This window comes from Mesoplodon densirostris, chromosome 10, assembly GCF_025265405.1.
Source record: "Mesoplodon densirostris isolate mMesDen1 chromosome 10, mMesDen1 primary haplotype, whole genome shotgun sequence".
NCBI classification, from domain to species: Eukaryota; Metazoa; Chordata; class Mammalia; order Artiodactyla; family Ziphiidae; genus Mesoplodon; species Mesoplodon densirostris.
In genome coordinates, this window is record NC_082670.1 from 14,132,236 (window position 1) to 14,145,432 (window position 13,197).

The following is a 13,197-nucleotide window of genomic DNA, read 5'->3' on the forward strand; positions in this document are numbered from 1 at the left end:
TGGGTCCCACAGCTCTCCATTCCAGCAAAGCTCACCCACTGTCCTTCATACATGTCCCATCCTTTATCACCTCTCCATCTTTATCCCTGCTGTCCTTTCATCTTGAGTGCCCTTCCCCCACTGCCCATTCTTATTGTCATTTCTGCTTGAAGACTCAACTCTTACTTCCACCAGGATGCATTCTCTGGTCCCCAGCACTAGAAGCAACCTCCCTCTTCTGCACATCCACAAACTTTGTTCATATTTCTCTTAGGACATGTTTTATAGTCTTTCTTACACTGTAGTTATTTTTATACTCTCTTCATCTTCTTACTATCTTATAAACCTAAGGGGAGGATTTGTGCCTCATTCACCTTTATACTCCATAATACTTTATACTCCAGTGCAAAATATACTTAGCTGAAAGAAATGCTCTATTAATGATTGCTGAAGCTAATGCTAGAGAAAAATAAGTCATGTTAGACTGGATGCTTGGAAGTTTCCTTTGAACCTGTAAAAATTGGTTCTTACGGATATATTATTTTTTGCATCCCTGGAACATAAATGTATATATATAATTTCATGCATTCATTCTTCAGTATAAATGTATTAATTACCTACCAGATGCAAGGCATGTGCATGATAGGGACAGCACTGGCCCTGGATATTTGCAGTGTATGCATTCACTTAGCAGTGTTATCAATGACATAAGCAATGTCATTTTGTTTCCCTTTTTTCCAGACAAAGGGGAGCAGAGAGGCACTCCTCATCACCACTGTAGGACAAGAGCCATGTGTGATAGGAAAAACCTTCATTTAAGTTGTGACCTGTGGGGTTAGAATAAGCCTTGTAATGCACAGAACCAAATTACATGCAATCTAAACACTGACAGAGAATATTGGCTTTTTAGATACTCATCCTCGTGTTTGTTTGGAAATATTGCTTTAAGAAGTATCGATTACATCCCCCCTTCTCTCTTCTCTGTCATTATTTTCCTAGCATTCATTCAATGAAGAGCTTCAAGTCTACTTTTTCAGATGGAAATAAACTAATGAAAGTTGAAAATCAGTGTTTTCCTTCTAACAGTGTTAACAAAAAAGTAAAAATCTCCAACTTTGTAATTACAATCAACATATAAATAGGAATGGCCACAAATACGTACAATAAAAGTAAATTAATTGGTTTAGGGTACATTTATTTTTAAACAATCAGGTAATTTTTTTAAAAAGATGTATGTAAAATGCATTTAAAAATACATTTAAAAAATGTCGTTACAAAATATGAGCGCATCTCAACTTGATATCTAGCTAAAGTGTTGCTTGTCCACCTCCCTCTCCAGCCAGGACCTTTATCCCTATCCTGGGGTTGGGGAACACACAGGCCCGTCTCTTGCTTCTTAAGGACCCATCATTTCTCTGCACAAGTGTTTGAGGATCCAATCTGTGGCTCCTTCAGCCAGGAGCCTCCCGGATCTTTCCAGACTTCTTTGCAATGCTGCCTGATGCAGGAATTCATTTCTTTCAGAGCCTGCCGCCCTCTGCCTTCCTCATCTCCCTCTCTTTTCTCCCACGGCCCAGCTGCCCCTCCTTTCCTCCATCCCCCTCTCCTCTCCTCTCCTCTCCGCTCCCCTTTATTTCCACTCCCCACCCGCGGAGCTTGGCTCTCCTCCCTTCCTCTCTCTCCCTCTCTCTCCCCCTCGACTTGTCTGTATTTGGAGCTCCCGGAAGCCGCCGGCCACTCTCCCCAGGAGCGGCGTGACTGACACCGACTCCTACTCAGGGGGGAGGAGGAGGGGAGGAGGGCAGGCGGGAGGAGGGCGCGAGGGGCCGAGCAACGGATCGGCATCGCCCAGCACCAGACCGCAGGACCCCCAAGCAGGTAATCCGGAGCAGCCGGGCCGGGAGGGGCCGGCGGGCAGGTGCTGGGGGGCGCTCCGCGGCCGCGCTCGGAAGTTGCGCTCAGTGGGTGGGGTGCAGAGGGGCCGGGGCGGGCGGCGCACGAGGAATAAAGACCGGGCTGGTGCCTGAGGGCCCAGGATGCCGGGGACGCGGGCGAACTCGGGGCCTGGGTGCCGGGGACCCGGGCGCGGGCGGGCGGGCGCCCCATCTGGGTCAGCGCAGCGGCGCTCCCTGCCCCCGCCGCCTGCCCCGGCGCACGCTGGCCTGCCCGGAAGGCGGTGCGGGCGCGGAGCGGGCTTGGGGCTGGACGGACGGCCAAGGCCTTGCGGCCACGCTCCAGGCTGATCTAACTTTGGGGCTTCTCGCCAGTTTGGCTCTGAGCCTCAGAGGGGTGCAGGGTCGTTGGGGGGAGGGCTGTCATTGGACTGAATTTGACCCTAGCCAGGAAGTGCTGGAAAGGGACGGACCTGGCTTCTCTGCAGAAACTGACTTGAGGCCATGAGTCACTTTAAAAAAATGCGAAGGCCACTGAGGCATTGAGGGACAGCTCCGAAGAGGTCACCTCACAGCTAGGTCTCTGTCTCCTTTGGGTAGAGAGTTGTTTGTGGAAGTAGCCTCGTTGTCATCACTTTGGGGACTAATAATCACATATGCAAACGGCCTTGCCTTCATTGCCATCAGAGTGGTATCTGGCAACACAGATAGGTTTGCAAGTTTCAGCGATATTTGAATTGGTGCGTTCTCTAAAATGAGTGAATATGGGTGACTACATTTAGTATATTGAACTAGGATTAGGTCCAAACAGCCAAAGCGGAGATGAACACAGCAAAAAAGATCAAGAAGCTTTGATTACATGGTCATGGGAATGCAGAAGTTGCGGGACTTAAACCACCAAAGTTTATCTGAATTGTTTGCAGAGTACTATTTCTTTGCTGCTTATATAAGACTTCTTTTTTATTTAAGGAACATAGCTTAGAATTCTTGGTAAAATATCTACGACCACTTAATGTAAGATTCAACTGTGAAGTGATCTTTGGGGAAATTGTTCTTACAGTTACTAGAGTCTAATTAGACTGTAAGCCTCTTGAGGGCAAGGATGGGGTTTTGGGTAGTTTTTACTGCACCAAGAAGTATTTGACTCACAGCATGTAATAAGCAGGCAATAAAAGTTTGTTAAAATGATTAACCCAATAGTTTGAGTGTGGCTGGATCATGACTTTTTGAAGATACCACCTTATTTTACAAGGAAAGACTACTCTATGATCCCCAAATGTAAAAATCCTTAATAAAATTAGAATCGCAGTACTGTATAAATATTTATTAAAGAGAAAAAATTGACTGAGAAATCAAGAGGGTGACTGTCAAGGTGGTCTTGGCTAGTAGGAAATAGGGTTTTTGCTACTCATTGTAGAAGTGAGAAGTAATTTAACTTGTTGATATAGTAAGGTTTGGCAAACTTTTTGAGTAAAAGGCTGGATAGTAAACTTGTAGGTTTTCTTGGCTATGTGGTCTCTTTAGTAACTTCTCATCTGTGCTGTTGTAGCTTAAAAGCAGCCAAAGACAATACCTAAAGGAATGGTGTGGCTGTATTTCACTTTATTCATGGACACTGAAATTTGAAGTTCGTATAATTTTCAACAGCAATGAAGTAGTCTTCTTTTTTTTCAGGCATTAAAAATGTAAAATTCATTTTTAGCTTGGGAGAGGAGGAGGAGACACAAAAACAGGAGGGGAGAGGGGGCAGGTTTGTCCTGTTGTTAGTAGTTTGCTACTCCCCGCTACCATGTGGTAGAATTTGGAGAGGAACGTTTTGAAAGAATTAATGGGCCAGGTTCTCCAGGTGCCTAAGTCATACCCAGGCATTAAGTTAATGCCTTCAAGAGTAGCATTAGCTTATTCTGGGCATCACAGCATTTTGTTTTGTGTTAAATATTTCCTAACAGACATCTTTATTCATGAGGTTTTATTTATTTATTTATTTATTAACATCTTTATTGGAGTATAATTGCTTTACAATGGTGTGTTACTTTCTGTTTTATAACAAAGTGAATCAGTTATAGATATACACATGTTCCCATTTCTCTTCCCTCCTGTGTCTCCCTCCCTCCCAGCCTCCCTATCCTACCCCTCTAGGCGGTCACAAACCACCTAGCTGATCTCCCTCTGCTACGCGGCTGCTTCCTACTAGCTATCCACTTTACGCTGGGTAGTGTATACATGTCCATGCCTCTCTCTCACCTTGTCACAGCCTCCCCCTCCCCATATCCCAAGTCCATGCTCTAGTAGGTCTTTGTCTTTATTCCCATCTTACCCCTAGGTTCTTCATGACCTTTTTTTTTTCTTAGATTCCATATATATGTGTTAGCGTACGGTATTTGTTTTTCTCTTTCTGACTTACTTCACTCTGTATGACAGACTCTAGGTCCATCCACCTCACCACAAATAACTCAATTTCTTTTCTTTTTATGGCTGAGTAATATTCCATTGTATATATGTGCCACATCTTCTTTATCCATTCATCTGTTGATGGACACTTAGGTTGCTTCCATGTCCTGGCTATAGTAAATAGAGCTGCAATGAACGTTTTGGTACATGTCTCTTTTTGAATTATGGTTTTCTCAGGGTATGTGCCCAGTAGTGGGATTGCTGGGTCGTACGGTAGTTCTATTTTTAGTTTTTTAAGGAACCTCCCTACTGTTCTCCATAGTGGCTGTATCAATTTACATTCCCACCAAAAGTGCAAGAGGGTTCTCTTTTCTCCACACCCTCTCCAGCATTTATTGTTTCTAGATTTTTTGATGATGGCCATTCTGACCGGTGTGAGATGGTATCTCATTGTAGTTCTGATTTGCATTTCTCTAATGATTAATGATATTGAGCATTCTTTCATGTGTTTGTTGGCAATCTGTATATCTTGTTTGGAGAAATGTCTATTTAGGTCTTCTGCCCATTTTTGGATTGGGTTGTTTGTTTTTTTGTTATTGAGCTGCATGAGCTGCTTATAAATTTTGGAGGTTAATCCTTTGTCAGTTGCTTCATTTGAAAATATATTCTCCCATTCTGAGGGTTGTCTTTTGGTCTTGTTTATGGTTTCCTTTGCTGTGCAAAAGCTTTTAAGTTTCATAGGTCCCATGTGTTTATTTTTGATTTTATTTCCATTTCTCTAGGAGGTGGATCAAAAAGGATCTTGCTGTGATTTATGTCAGAGAGTGTTCTGCCTATGTTTTCCTCTAAGAGTTTGATAGTATCTGGCCTTACATTTAGGTCTTTAATCCATTTTGAGTTTATTTTTGTGTATGGTGTTAGGGAGTGTTCTAATTTCATACTTTTACATGTACCTGTCCAGTTTTCCCAGCACCACTTATTGAAGAGGCTGTCTTTTCTCCACTTTATATTCTTGCCTCCTTTATCACATATAAGGTGACGATATGTGCGTGGGTTTATCTCTGAGCTTTCTATCCTGTTCCATTGATCTGTATTTCTGTTTTTGTGCCAGTACCATACTGTCTTGATTACTGTACCTTTGTACTATAGTCTGAAGTCAGGGAGCCTGATTCCTCCAGCTCCATTTTTCGTTCTCAAGATTGCTTTGGCTATTCGGGGTCTTTTGTGTTTCCATACAAATTGTGAAATTGTTTGTTCTAGTTCTGTGAAAAATGCCAGTGGTAGTTTGATAGGGATTGCGTTGAATCTGTAGATTGCTATGGGTAGTAGAGTCATTTTCACAATGTTGATTCTTCCAATCCAAGAACATGGTATATCTCTCCATTTATTTGTATCATCTTTAATTTTTTTCATCAGTGTCTTATAATTTTCTGCATAGAGGTCTTTTGTCTCCTTAGGTAGGTTTATTCCTAGATATTTTATTCTTTTTGTTGCAGTGGTAAATGCGAGTGTTTTCTTGATTTCACTTTCAGATTTTTTATCATTAGTGTACAGGAATGCCAGAGATTTCTGTGCATTAATTTTGTATCCTGCTACTTTACCAAATTCATTGATTAGCTCTAGTAGTTTTCTGGTAGCATCTTTAGGATTCTCTATGTATAGTATCATGTCATCTGCAAACAGTGACAGCTTTACTTCTTCTTTTCCAATTTGGATTCCTTTTATTTCCTTTTCTTCTCTGATTGCTGTGGCTAAAACTTCCAAAACTATATTGAATAAGAGTGGTGAGAGTGGGCAACCTTGTCTTGTTCCTGATCCTAGTGGAAATGGTTTCAGTTTTCCACTATTGAGGACGATGTTGGCTGTGAGTTTGTCATGCATGGCCTTTATTATATTGAGGAAAGTTCCCTCCATGCCTACTTTCTGGAGGGTTTTTATCATAAACGGGTGTTGAATTTTGTTGAAAGCTTTCTCTGCATCTATTGAGATGACCATATGGTTTTTCTCCTTCAGTTTGTTAATATGATGTATCACATTGATTGATTTGCGTATATTGAAGAATCCTTGCATTCCTGGAATAAACCCCACTTGATCATGGTGTATGATCCTTTTAATGTGCTGTTGGGTTCTGTTTGCTAGTATTTTGTTGAGGATTTTTGCATTTATGTTCATCAGTGATATTGGCCTGTAGTTTTCTTTCTTTGTGACATCCTTGTCTGGTTTTGGTATCAGGGTGATGGTGGCCTCGTAGAATGAGTTTGGGAGTGTTCCTCCCTCTGCTGTATTCCTGAAGAGTTTGAGAAGGATAGGTGTTAGCTCTTCTCTAAATGTTTGATAGAATTCGCCTGTGAAGCCATCTGGTCCTGAGCTTTTGTTTGTTGGAAGACTTTTAATCACAGTTTCAATTTCAATGCTTGTGATTAGTTTGTTCATATTTTCTGTTTCTTCCTGGTTCAGTCTTGGCAGGTTGTGCATTTCTAAGAATTTGTCCATTTCTTCCAGGTTGTCCATTTTATTTGCATAGAGTTGCTTGTAGTAATCTCTCATGATCTTTTGTATTTCTGCAGTGTCAGTTGTTACTTCTCCTTTTTCATTTCTAATTCTATTGATTTGAGTCTTCTCCCTTTTTTTCTTGATGAGTCTGGCTAATGGTTTATCAATTTTTTTTAGTCTTCTCAAAGAACCAGCTTTTAGTTTTATTGATCTTTGCTATCATTGCCTTCATTTCTTTTTCATTTATTTCTGATCTGATCTTTATGATTTCTTTCCTTCTGCTAACTTTGGGGGTTTTTTTGTTCTTCTTTCTCTAATTGCTTTAGGTGCAAGGTTAGGTTTTTTATTTGAGATGTTTCCTGTTTCTTAAGGTAGGATTGTATTGCTATAAACTTCCCTCTTAGAACTGCTTTTGCTGCATCCCATAGGTTTTGGGTCGTCGTGTCTCTATTGTCATTTGTTTCTAGGTATTTTTTGATTTCCTCTTTGATTTCTTCAGTGATCACTTCGTTATTAAGTAGTGTATTGTTTAGCCTCCATGTGTTTGTAGTTTTTACAGATCTTTTCCTGTAATTGATATCTAGTCTCATAGCGTTGTTGTCAGAAAAGATACTTGATACAATTTCAGTTTTCTTAAATTTACCAAGGCTTGATTTGTGACCCAAGATATGATCTATCCTGGAGAATGTTCCATGAGCACTTGAGAAGAATGTGTATTCTGTTGTTTTTGGATGGAATGTCCTATAAATATCAATTAAGTTCATCTTGTTTAATGTATCATTTAAAGCTTGTGTTTCCTTGTTTATTTTCATTTTGGATGATCTGTCCATTGGTTTAAGTGGGGTGTTAAAGTCCCCTACTATGATTGTGTTACTGTCGATTTCCCCTTTTATAGCTGTTAGCATTTGCCTTATGTATTGAGGTGCTCCTATGTTGGGTGCATAAATATTTACAATTGTTATATCTTCTTCTTTGATGGATCCCTTGATCATTATGTAGTTTCCTGCTTTGTCTCTTCTAATAGTCTTTATTTTAAAGTCTGTTTTGTGTGATATGAGAATTGCTACTCCAGCTTTCTTTTGGTTTCCATTTGCATGGAATATCTTTTTCCATTCCCTCACTTTCAGTCTGTATGTGTCTCTAGTTCTGAAGTGGGTCTCTTGTAGACAGCATATATATGGGTCTTGTTTTTGTATCCATTCAGCCAGTCTGTGTCTTTTGGTGGGAGCATTTAATCCATTTATATTTAAGGTAATTATCGATATGTATATTCCTCTTCCCATTTTCTTAATTGTTTTGGGTTTGTTATTGTAGGTCTTTTCCTTCTCTTGTGTTTCTTGCCTAGAGAATTTCCTTTAGCATTTGTTGTAAAGCTGGTTTGGTGGTGCTGAACTCTCTCAGCTTTTGCTTGTCTGTAAAGTTTTTAATTTCTCCATCAAATCTGAATGAGATCCTTGCTGGGTAGAGTAATCTTGGTTGTAGGTTTTTCTCGTTCATCACTTTAAATATGTCCTGACAGTCCCTTCTGGACTGCAGAGTTTCTACTGAAAGATCAGCTGTTAACCTTATGGGGATTCCCTTTTGTGTTATTTGTTGTTTTTCCCTTGCTGCTTTTAATATGTTTTCTTTGTATTTAATTTTTGACAGTTTGATTAATATGTGTCTTGGCGTGTTTCTCCTTGGATTTATCCTGTATGGGACTCTCTGTGCTTCCTGGACTTGATTAACTATTTCCTTTCCCATATTAGGGAAGTTTTCAACTATAATCTCTTCAAATATTTTCTCAGTCCCTTTCTTTTTCTCTTCTTCTTCTGGAACCCCTATAATTCGAATGTTGGTGCATTTAATGTTGTCCCAGAGGTCTCTGAGACTGTCCTCAGTTCTTTTCATTCTTTTTCTGTATTCTGCTCTGCAGTAGTTATTTCCACTATTTTATCTTCCAGGTCACTTATCCGTTCTTCTGCCTCAGTTATTCTGCTATTGATCCCTTCTAGAGTATTTTTAATTCCAGTTATTGTGTTGTTCATTGTTGCTTGTTTCATCTTTAGTTCTTCTAGGTCCTTGTTAAATGTTTCTTGCATTTCCTCTATTCTATTTCCAAGATTTTGGATCATCTTTACTATCATTATTCTGAATTCTTTTTCAGGTAGACTGCCTATTTCCTCTTCATTTGTTAGGTCTGGTGGGTTTCATTTTGCTTATCTTACTGTGTTTGGGGTCTCCTTTTCGCAGGCTGCAGGTTTGTGGTTCCCGTTGATTTTGGTGTCTGTCCCCAGTGGCTAAGGTTGGTTCAGTGGGTTGTGTAGGTTTCCTGGTGGAGGCGACTGGTGCCTGTGTTCTGGTGGATCAGGCTGGATCTTTTCTTTCTGGTGGGCAGGTCCACGTCTGGTGGTGTGTTTTGGGTTGTCTGTGGCCTTATTATGATTTTAGGCAGCCTCTCTGCTAATGAGTGGGGTTGTGTTCCTGTCTTGCTAGTTGTTTGGCATAGGGTGTCCAGCACTGTAGCTTGCTGGTCGTTGAGTGAAGCTGGGTCTTGGTGTTGAGATGGAGATCTCTGGGAGATTTTCACCGTTTGATATTATGTGGAGCTGGGAGGTCTCTTGTGGACCAGTGTCCTGAATTTGGCTCTCCCACCTCAGTGGCACAGCCCTGACACCTGGCTAGAGCACCAAGAGTGTGTCCTACACACGGCTCAGATGTGTAGTACAGGGAACTCTACTCAGTACTCTGTAATGACCTACAAAGGAAAGGGTAAGAATTCTCTTCAGAAACCCTGCTAGCGTTGGAGGGTCTTCTGCCGAGGTGGGGGGCGGTTGAGGCTCACCGTGAAGACAAGGACACTGGCAGCACGAGGTTTTATTTTTAATTCATTAATTATGTAATATACATAATAATAATTTGCAAAGTTTATGTAAGCTAATAACATTATATTCAATGACCACCTGTAACCCTGTCACAGCTTTAAAAACTAGGGCATAAGAACTAGATAATTGTGAAAAGGTAACCCACAGAATGGGAGAAAATATTTAAAAATCCTATATCTGGTAAGGAACTTGTATCCAAAATATATGAAGAGTTCTTACAACTCAACAATAAAAAGATAATTAACCCAATATAAAAATGGTCAAGATATCTGAATGGCTATTTCTCCCAAGAATATATACACATGGCCAATAAGCATATGAAAAGATGTTCAATATCATTATTCATCAGAGAAATGCAAATCAAAACTACAGTGAGATACCACTTCACACCCACTAGGATGGCTAGAATCAAAAAGCCAGTTAATATGTGTTGGTGAAGATGTGAAGGAATTGGAACCCTTATACGTTGCTGGTGGGAATATCATCTGGTGCAGCTGCTTTGGAAAACAATTTGGCAGTTCCTCTAAAGTTAAACAGAGTTACCATATGATACAGCAGTTTCACTCTAAATATATATATCCAAGAGAAATGAAAGCATATGTCCACACAAAAACTATACACAAATGTTTATACTGACAACATTCATAACAACCAAAAGGTAGAAACAACCCAAATATTCATCAACTGATGAATGGATAAATATAATATGGTATATCCATACAATGGGATATTATTTGGCCATAAAAAGAATGAAATACTGATACATGCTACAACAAGTATGTACCTTGAAAACATTATTCTAAGTAAAAGAAGTTAGTCACAAAAGACCACACACTGTATGATTTTCTGTTCATATGGAAATATTCAGACCAGGGCAATGAATAGAGACAGAAAGTAGATTAGTGGTTTCTTAGGGATGGGGGTTGATGTGAGGGGTGGGTGGTGATAGTTAAAGGGTGTAGCATTTCTTTTTGAGCTGACAAAATGTACTAAAATTAACTGGTGATGGTTTTGAACATCGTCATATTGTACACTTCAAATGGGTGAATTGTATCATATGTGAGTTGTATGTCAATAAAACCGTTAAGGAAAATAAACAGAAGGCTAGAAAAAAAGAACTAGATTGTTACCTATACTGTTGTATCTTTCTTTATGCCCTTCTCCTATGCCATTCCTTGTGCCCCTCCCAACCCTGGATTTTGTGTTAACCATTACCCAATTTTATTGTAAAATAGTTTTATGACATATGTAAGTATTCGTACATAATTTTGTTTACCTTTGCTTGTTTTTTTTTGATTTATAAAAAGGGTATATATAACCTCACTTTTAAAAAACTCAAAATTAAGTTTTAAAGAATTATCCATATTGTTGTATGTAACTATATGTTATTTGTTGGCACATATTCCACAATTTATTTATCCATTCTCTTATTGTTGAGCATTAGGGTTGGTTCCCATGTTTTGCTGCTTTGGAGACTTTTTTTCCATGTGTCTTGACACATGTGCAAGTTCTTCTGTGTGAATGTGAATATACCATGTATTTTAATGACCCAAAAAAAAGTTGATTCTCCTTCTGACTTATACATTAATGGTATATCCCCAGCTTATTCATTCCCCCCAAACCACCAAGTGATTAGAACTGGTATCCTGACTTCTCATCCCATTTAAATTCTAGTTGTAATATCTATTTTCTCATGTCCTCAGAGGTGTGGAAAAATACTATTCTAAAATTTTACAACTGAATTTCACAGCAGCCTCACTTAACCCAGTCACTTACAGGCATCTTCATCCTCTTATGTCACCTGGATTTAGGATAGGACAGAGGACACCTTTATTAAATCCAAGGGATATTATTTTAAGCAAGGTACATAAGTGGTTACTAAATTTCACTAACATTTTTCTTTGTATGTGTATAGTACCGGGTGCTCTAGTGTTCCTTTTCTTTTTTTAAAAAAAGATTTATTTATTATTTTATTTATTTTTGGCTGCTTTGCGTCTTAGTTGCGGGCACGCGGGATCTTCACTGAGGCATGCAGCATCTTTCGTTGCAGCATGTGGGCTTTTCTCTAGTTGTGGCATGCAGGTTTTCTCTTCTCTAGTTGTGGCGCAGGCTCCAGGGTGCCTGGGCTCTGTAGTTACGGCGTGCGGGTTCCAGAGCATGTGGGCTTTGTAGTTTGCGGCATGCGGGCTTTCTAGTTGAGGCGCACGAGCTCAGTCGTTGTGGCACACAGGCTTAGTTGCCCCATGGCATGTGGGATCTTAGTTCCCTGACCAGGGATCAGACCCTCATCCCCTGCATTGTAAGGTGGATTCTTTACCACTGGACCACCAGGGAGGTCCCTGGTCTAGTGTTTCTAACATGATTTAGTTTTGTTATCCTGGTGAAAATAAGCCAATTGGAAATGCGGTGTTTTAGTCTCGGGCTCTTTCTAGGTCTGCCCTGATTCAGGCTATGAGCTTTTGCTGTTCATTCAGGAGATTTCTACTTGTACCTGGAATTGGGCAAGCACCCTAAGGTCAGAACAGGCCATTGTAAAAGAGTTTTAAAGTGTTTTTTTTTTTTTTTACTGTGGTAAAATATACATAACATAAAAAGTTATCGTTTTAACCATTTTAACATATACAATTAATTCAGTGGCATTAGGTACATTCACAAAGTTGTACAACCATCAGCACCATTCATCTCCAGAACTTTTTCATCATCCCAAACTGAAACTCTGTTCCCATTAACGATAACTCCCTGCTCCCCTCTTCCTCCAGCCCCTGGCAACCTCCATTCTACTATCTGTCTTTATGAATTTGCCTATTCTAGGTGCCTCATATAAGTGAAATCATGCAGTATTTGTTCTTTTGCCTGAGCTTTTATATCCAGGGGAATTCCATCTTGTTTTGTTTTTCTAAAGTATACCCTTTTCCCACTTATGGAAAACAAATTTTCTTTTACTGAGAAATTATGTAATAATTTATATTATTTCCCTTTCATTATACAGCCCTATATAGGAAGGGACATAGGAAGCTGTCTAAAACAAGAAGAAGAACTTTCAGTTGTTACGGATGTGACTTTCATCTTCCTTGTCTACTTAATTAGACATCTAATAATCCTCGCTTCTCATTGACCACTTAGCCAAAAGGAGAAGGTGTAATAGTCCCTAATTTAAAAAATTTTACACCTATGTGATGAATGGATGAATTAGGTAACCTTTGAGGTTCCTGATGGCTCCCAGCTTCCCAAAATTGAAAGGCCATTCTGCAATATAAAAGTCTAATCTAAAATAATTCTTGTTTTGTAAGAAGGGTATTAAAGAGCAGGAGAGTGGGAGACTGAAAGCAGAAGTGTGGTGGTCTAACTGGTAGTATTGGAGAGGAGGATGGTCCCAGAGGAGCTAGGTGCTTCTGCTCACCTCTGTCCAGGGGCAGAAAGCTCAGATATCTGGCATAGTGGGTAGGTTGATAGAAATGTCCATTTAATTAGTTGCTTGGCATTAGGTAGACTCAGTGCAGAAGTCTTTCCCCTGGCATCATCTTCTAGCATGAGAGAAGCAGTGGCGAGAGATTTTCGGGGGTACAGTGCAGGTTCAC

At 40.0% G+C, this 13,197-nt stretch overlaps 1 protein-coding gene across 2 annotated transcripts in view; it reads left to right on the forward strand.

The window, feature by feature from the left end:
* The first annotated feature begins 1,459 nt into the window (after positions 1-1,459).
* Positions 1,460-13,197, forward strand: part of CAP2 (cyclase associated actin cytoskeleton regulatory protein 2) — a 137,383-nt gene continuing 125,645 nt past the window's right edge. The window contains exon 1 of one of the 2 annotated variants that reach the window (XM_060110385.1): positions 1,460-1,857. The gene's annotated coding sequence lies outside the window, so the exon portion shown is untranslated. The remainder of the gene's footprint in view (positions 1,858-13,197) is intronic. The other variant, XM_060110384.1, reaches the window with a different exon arrangement.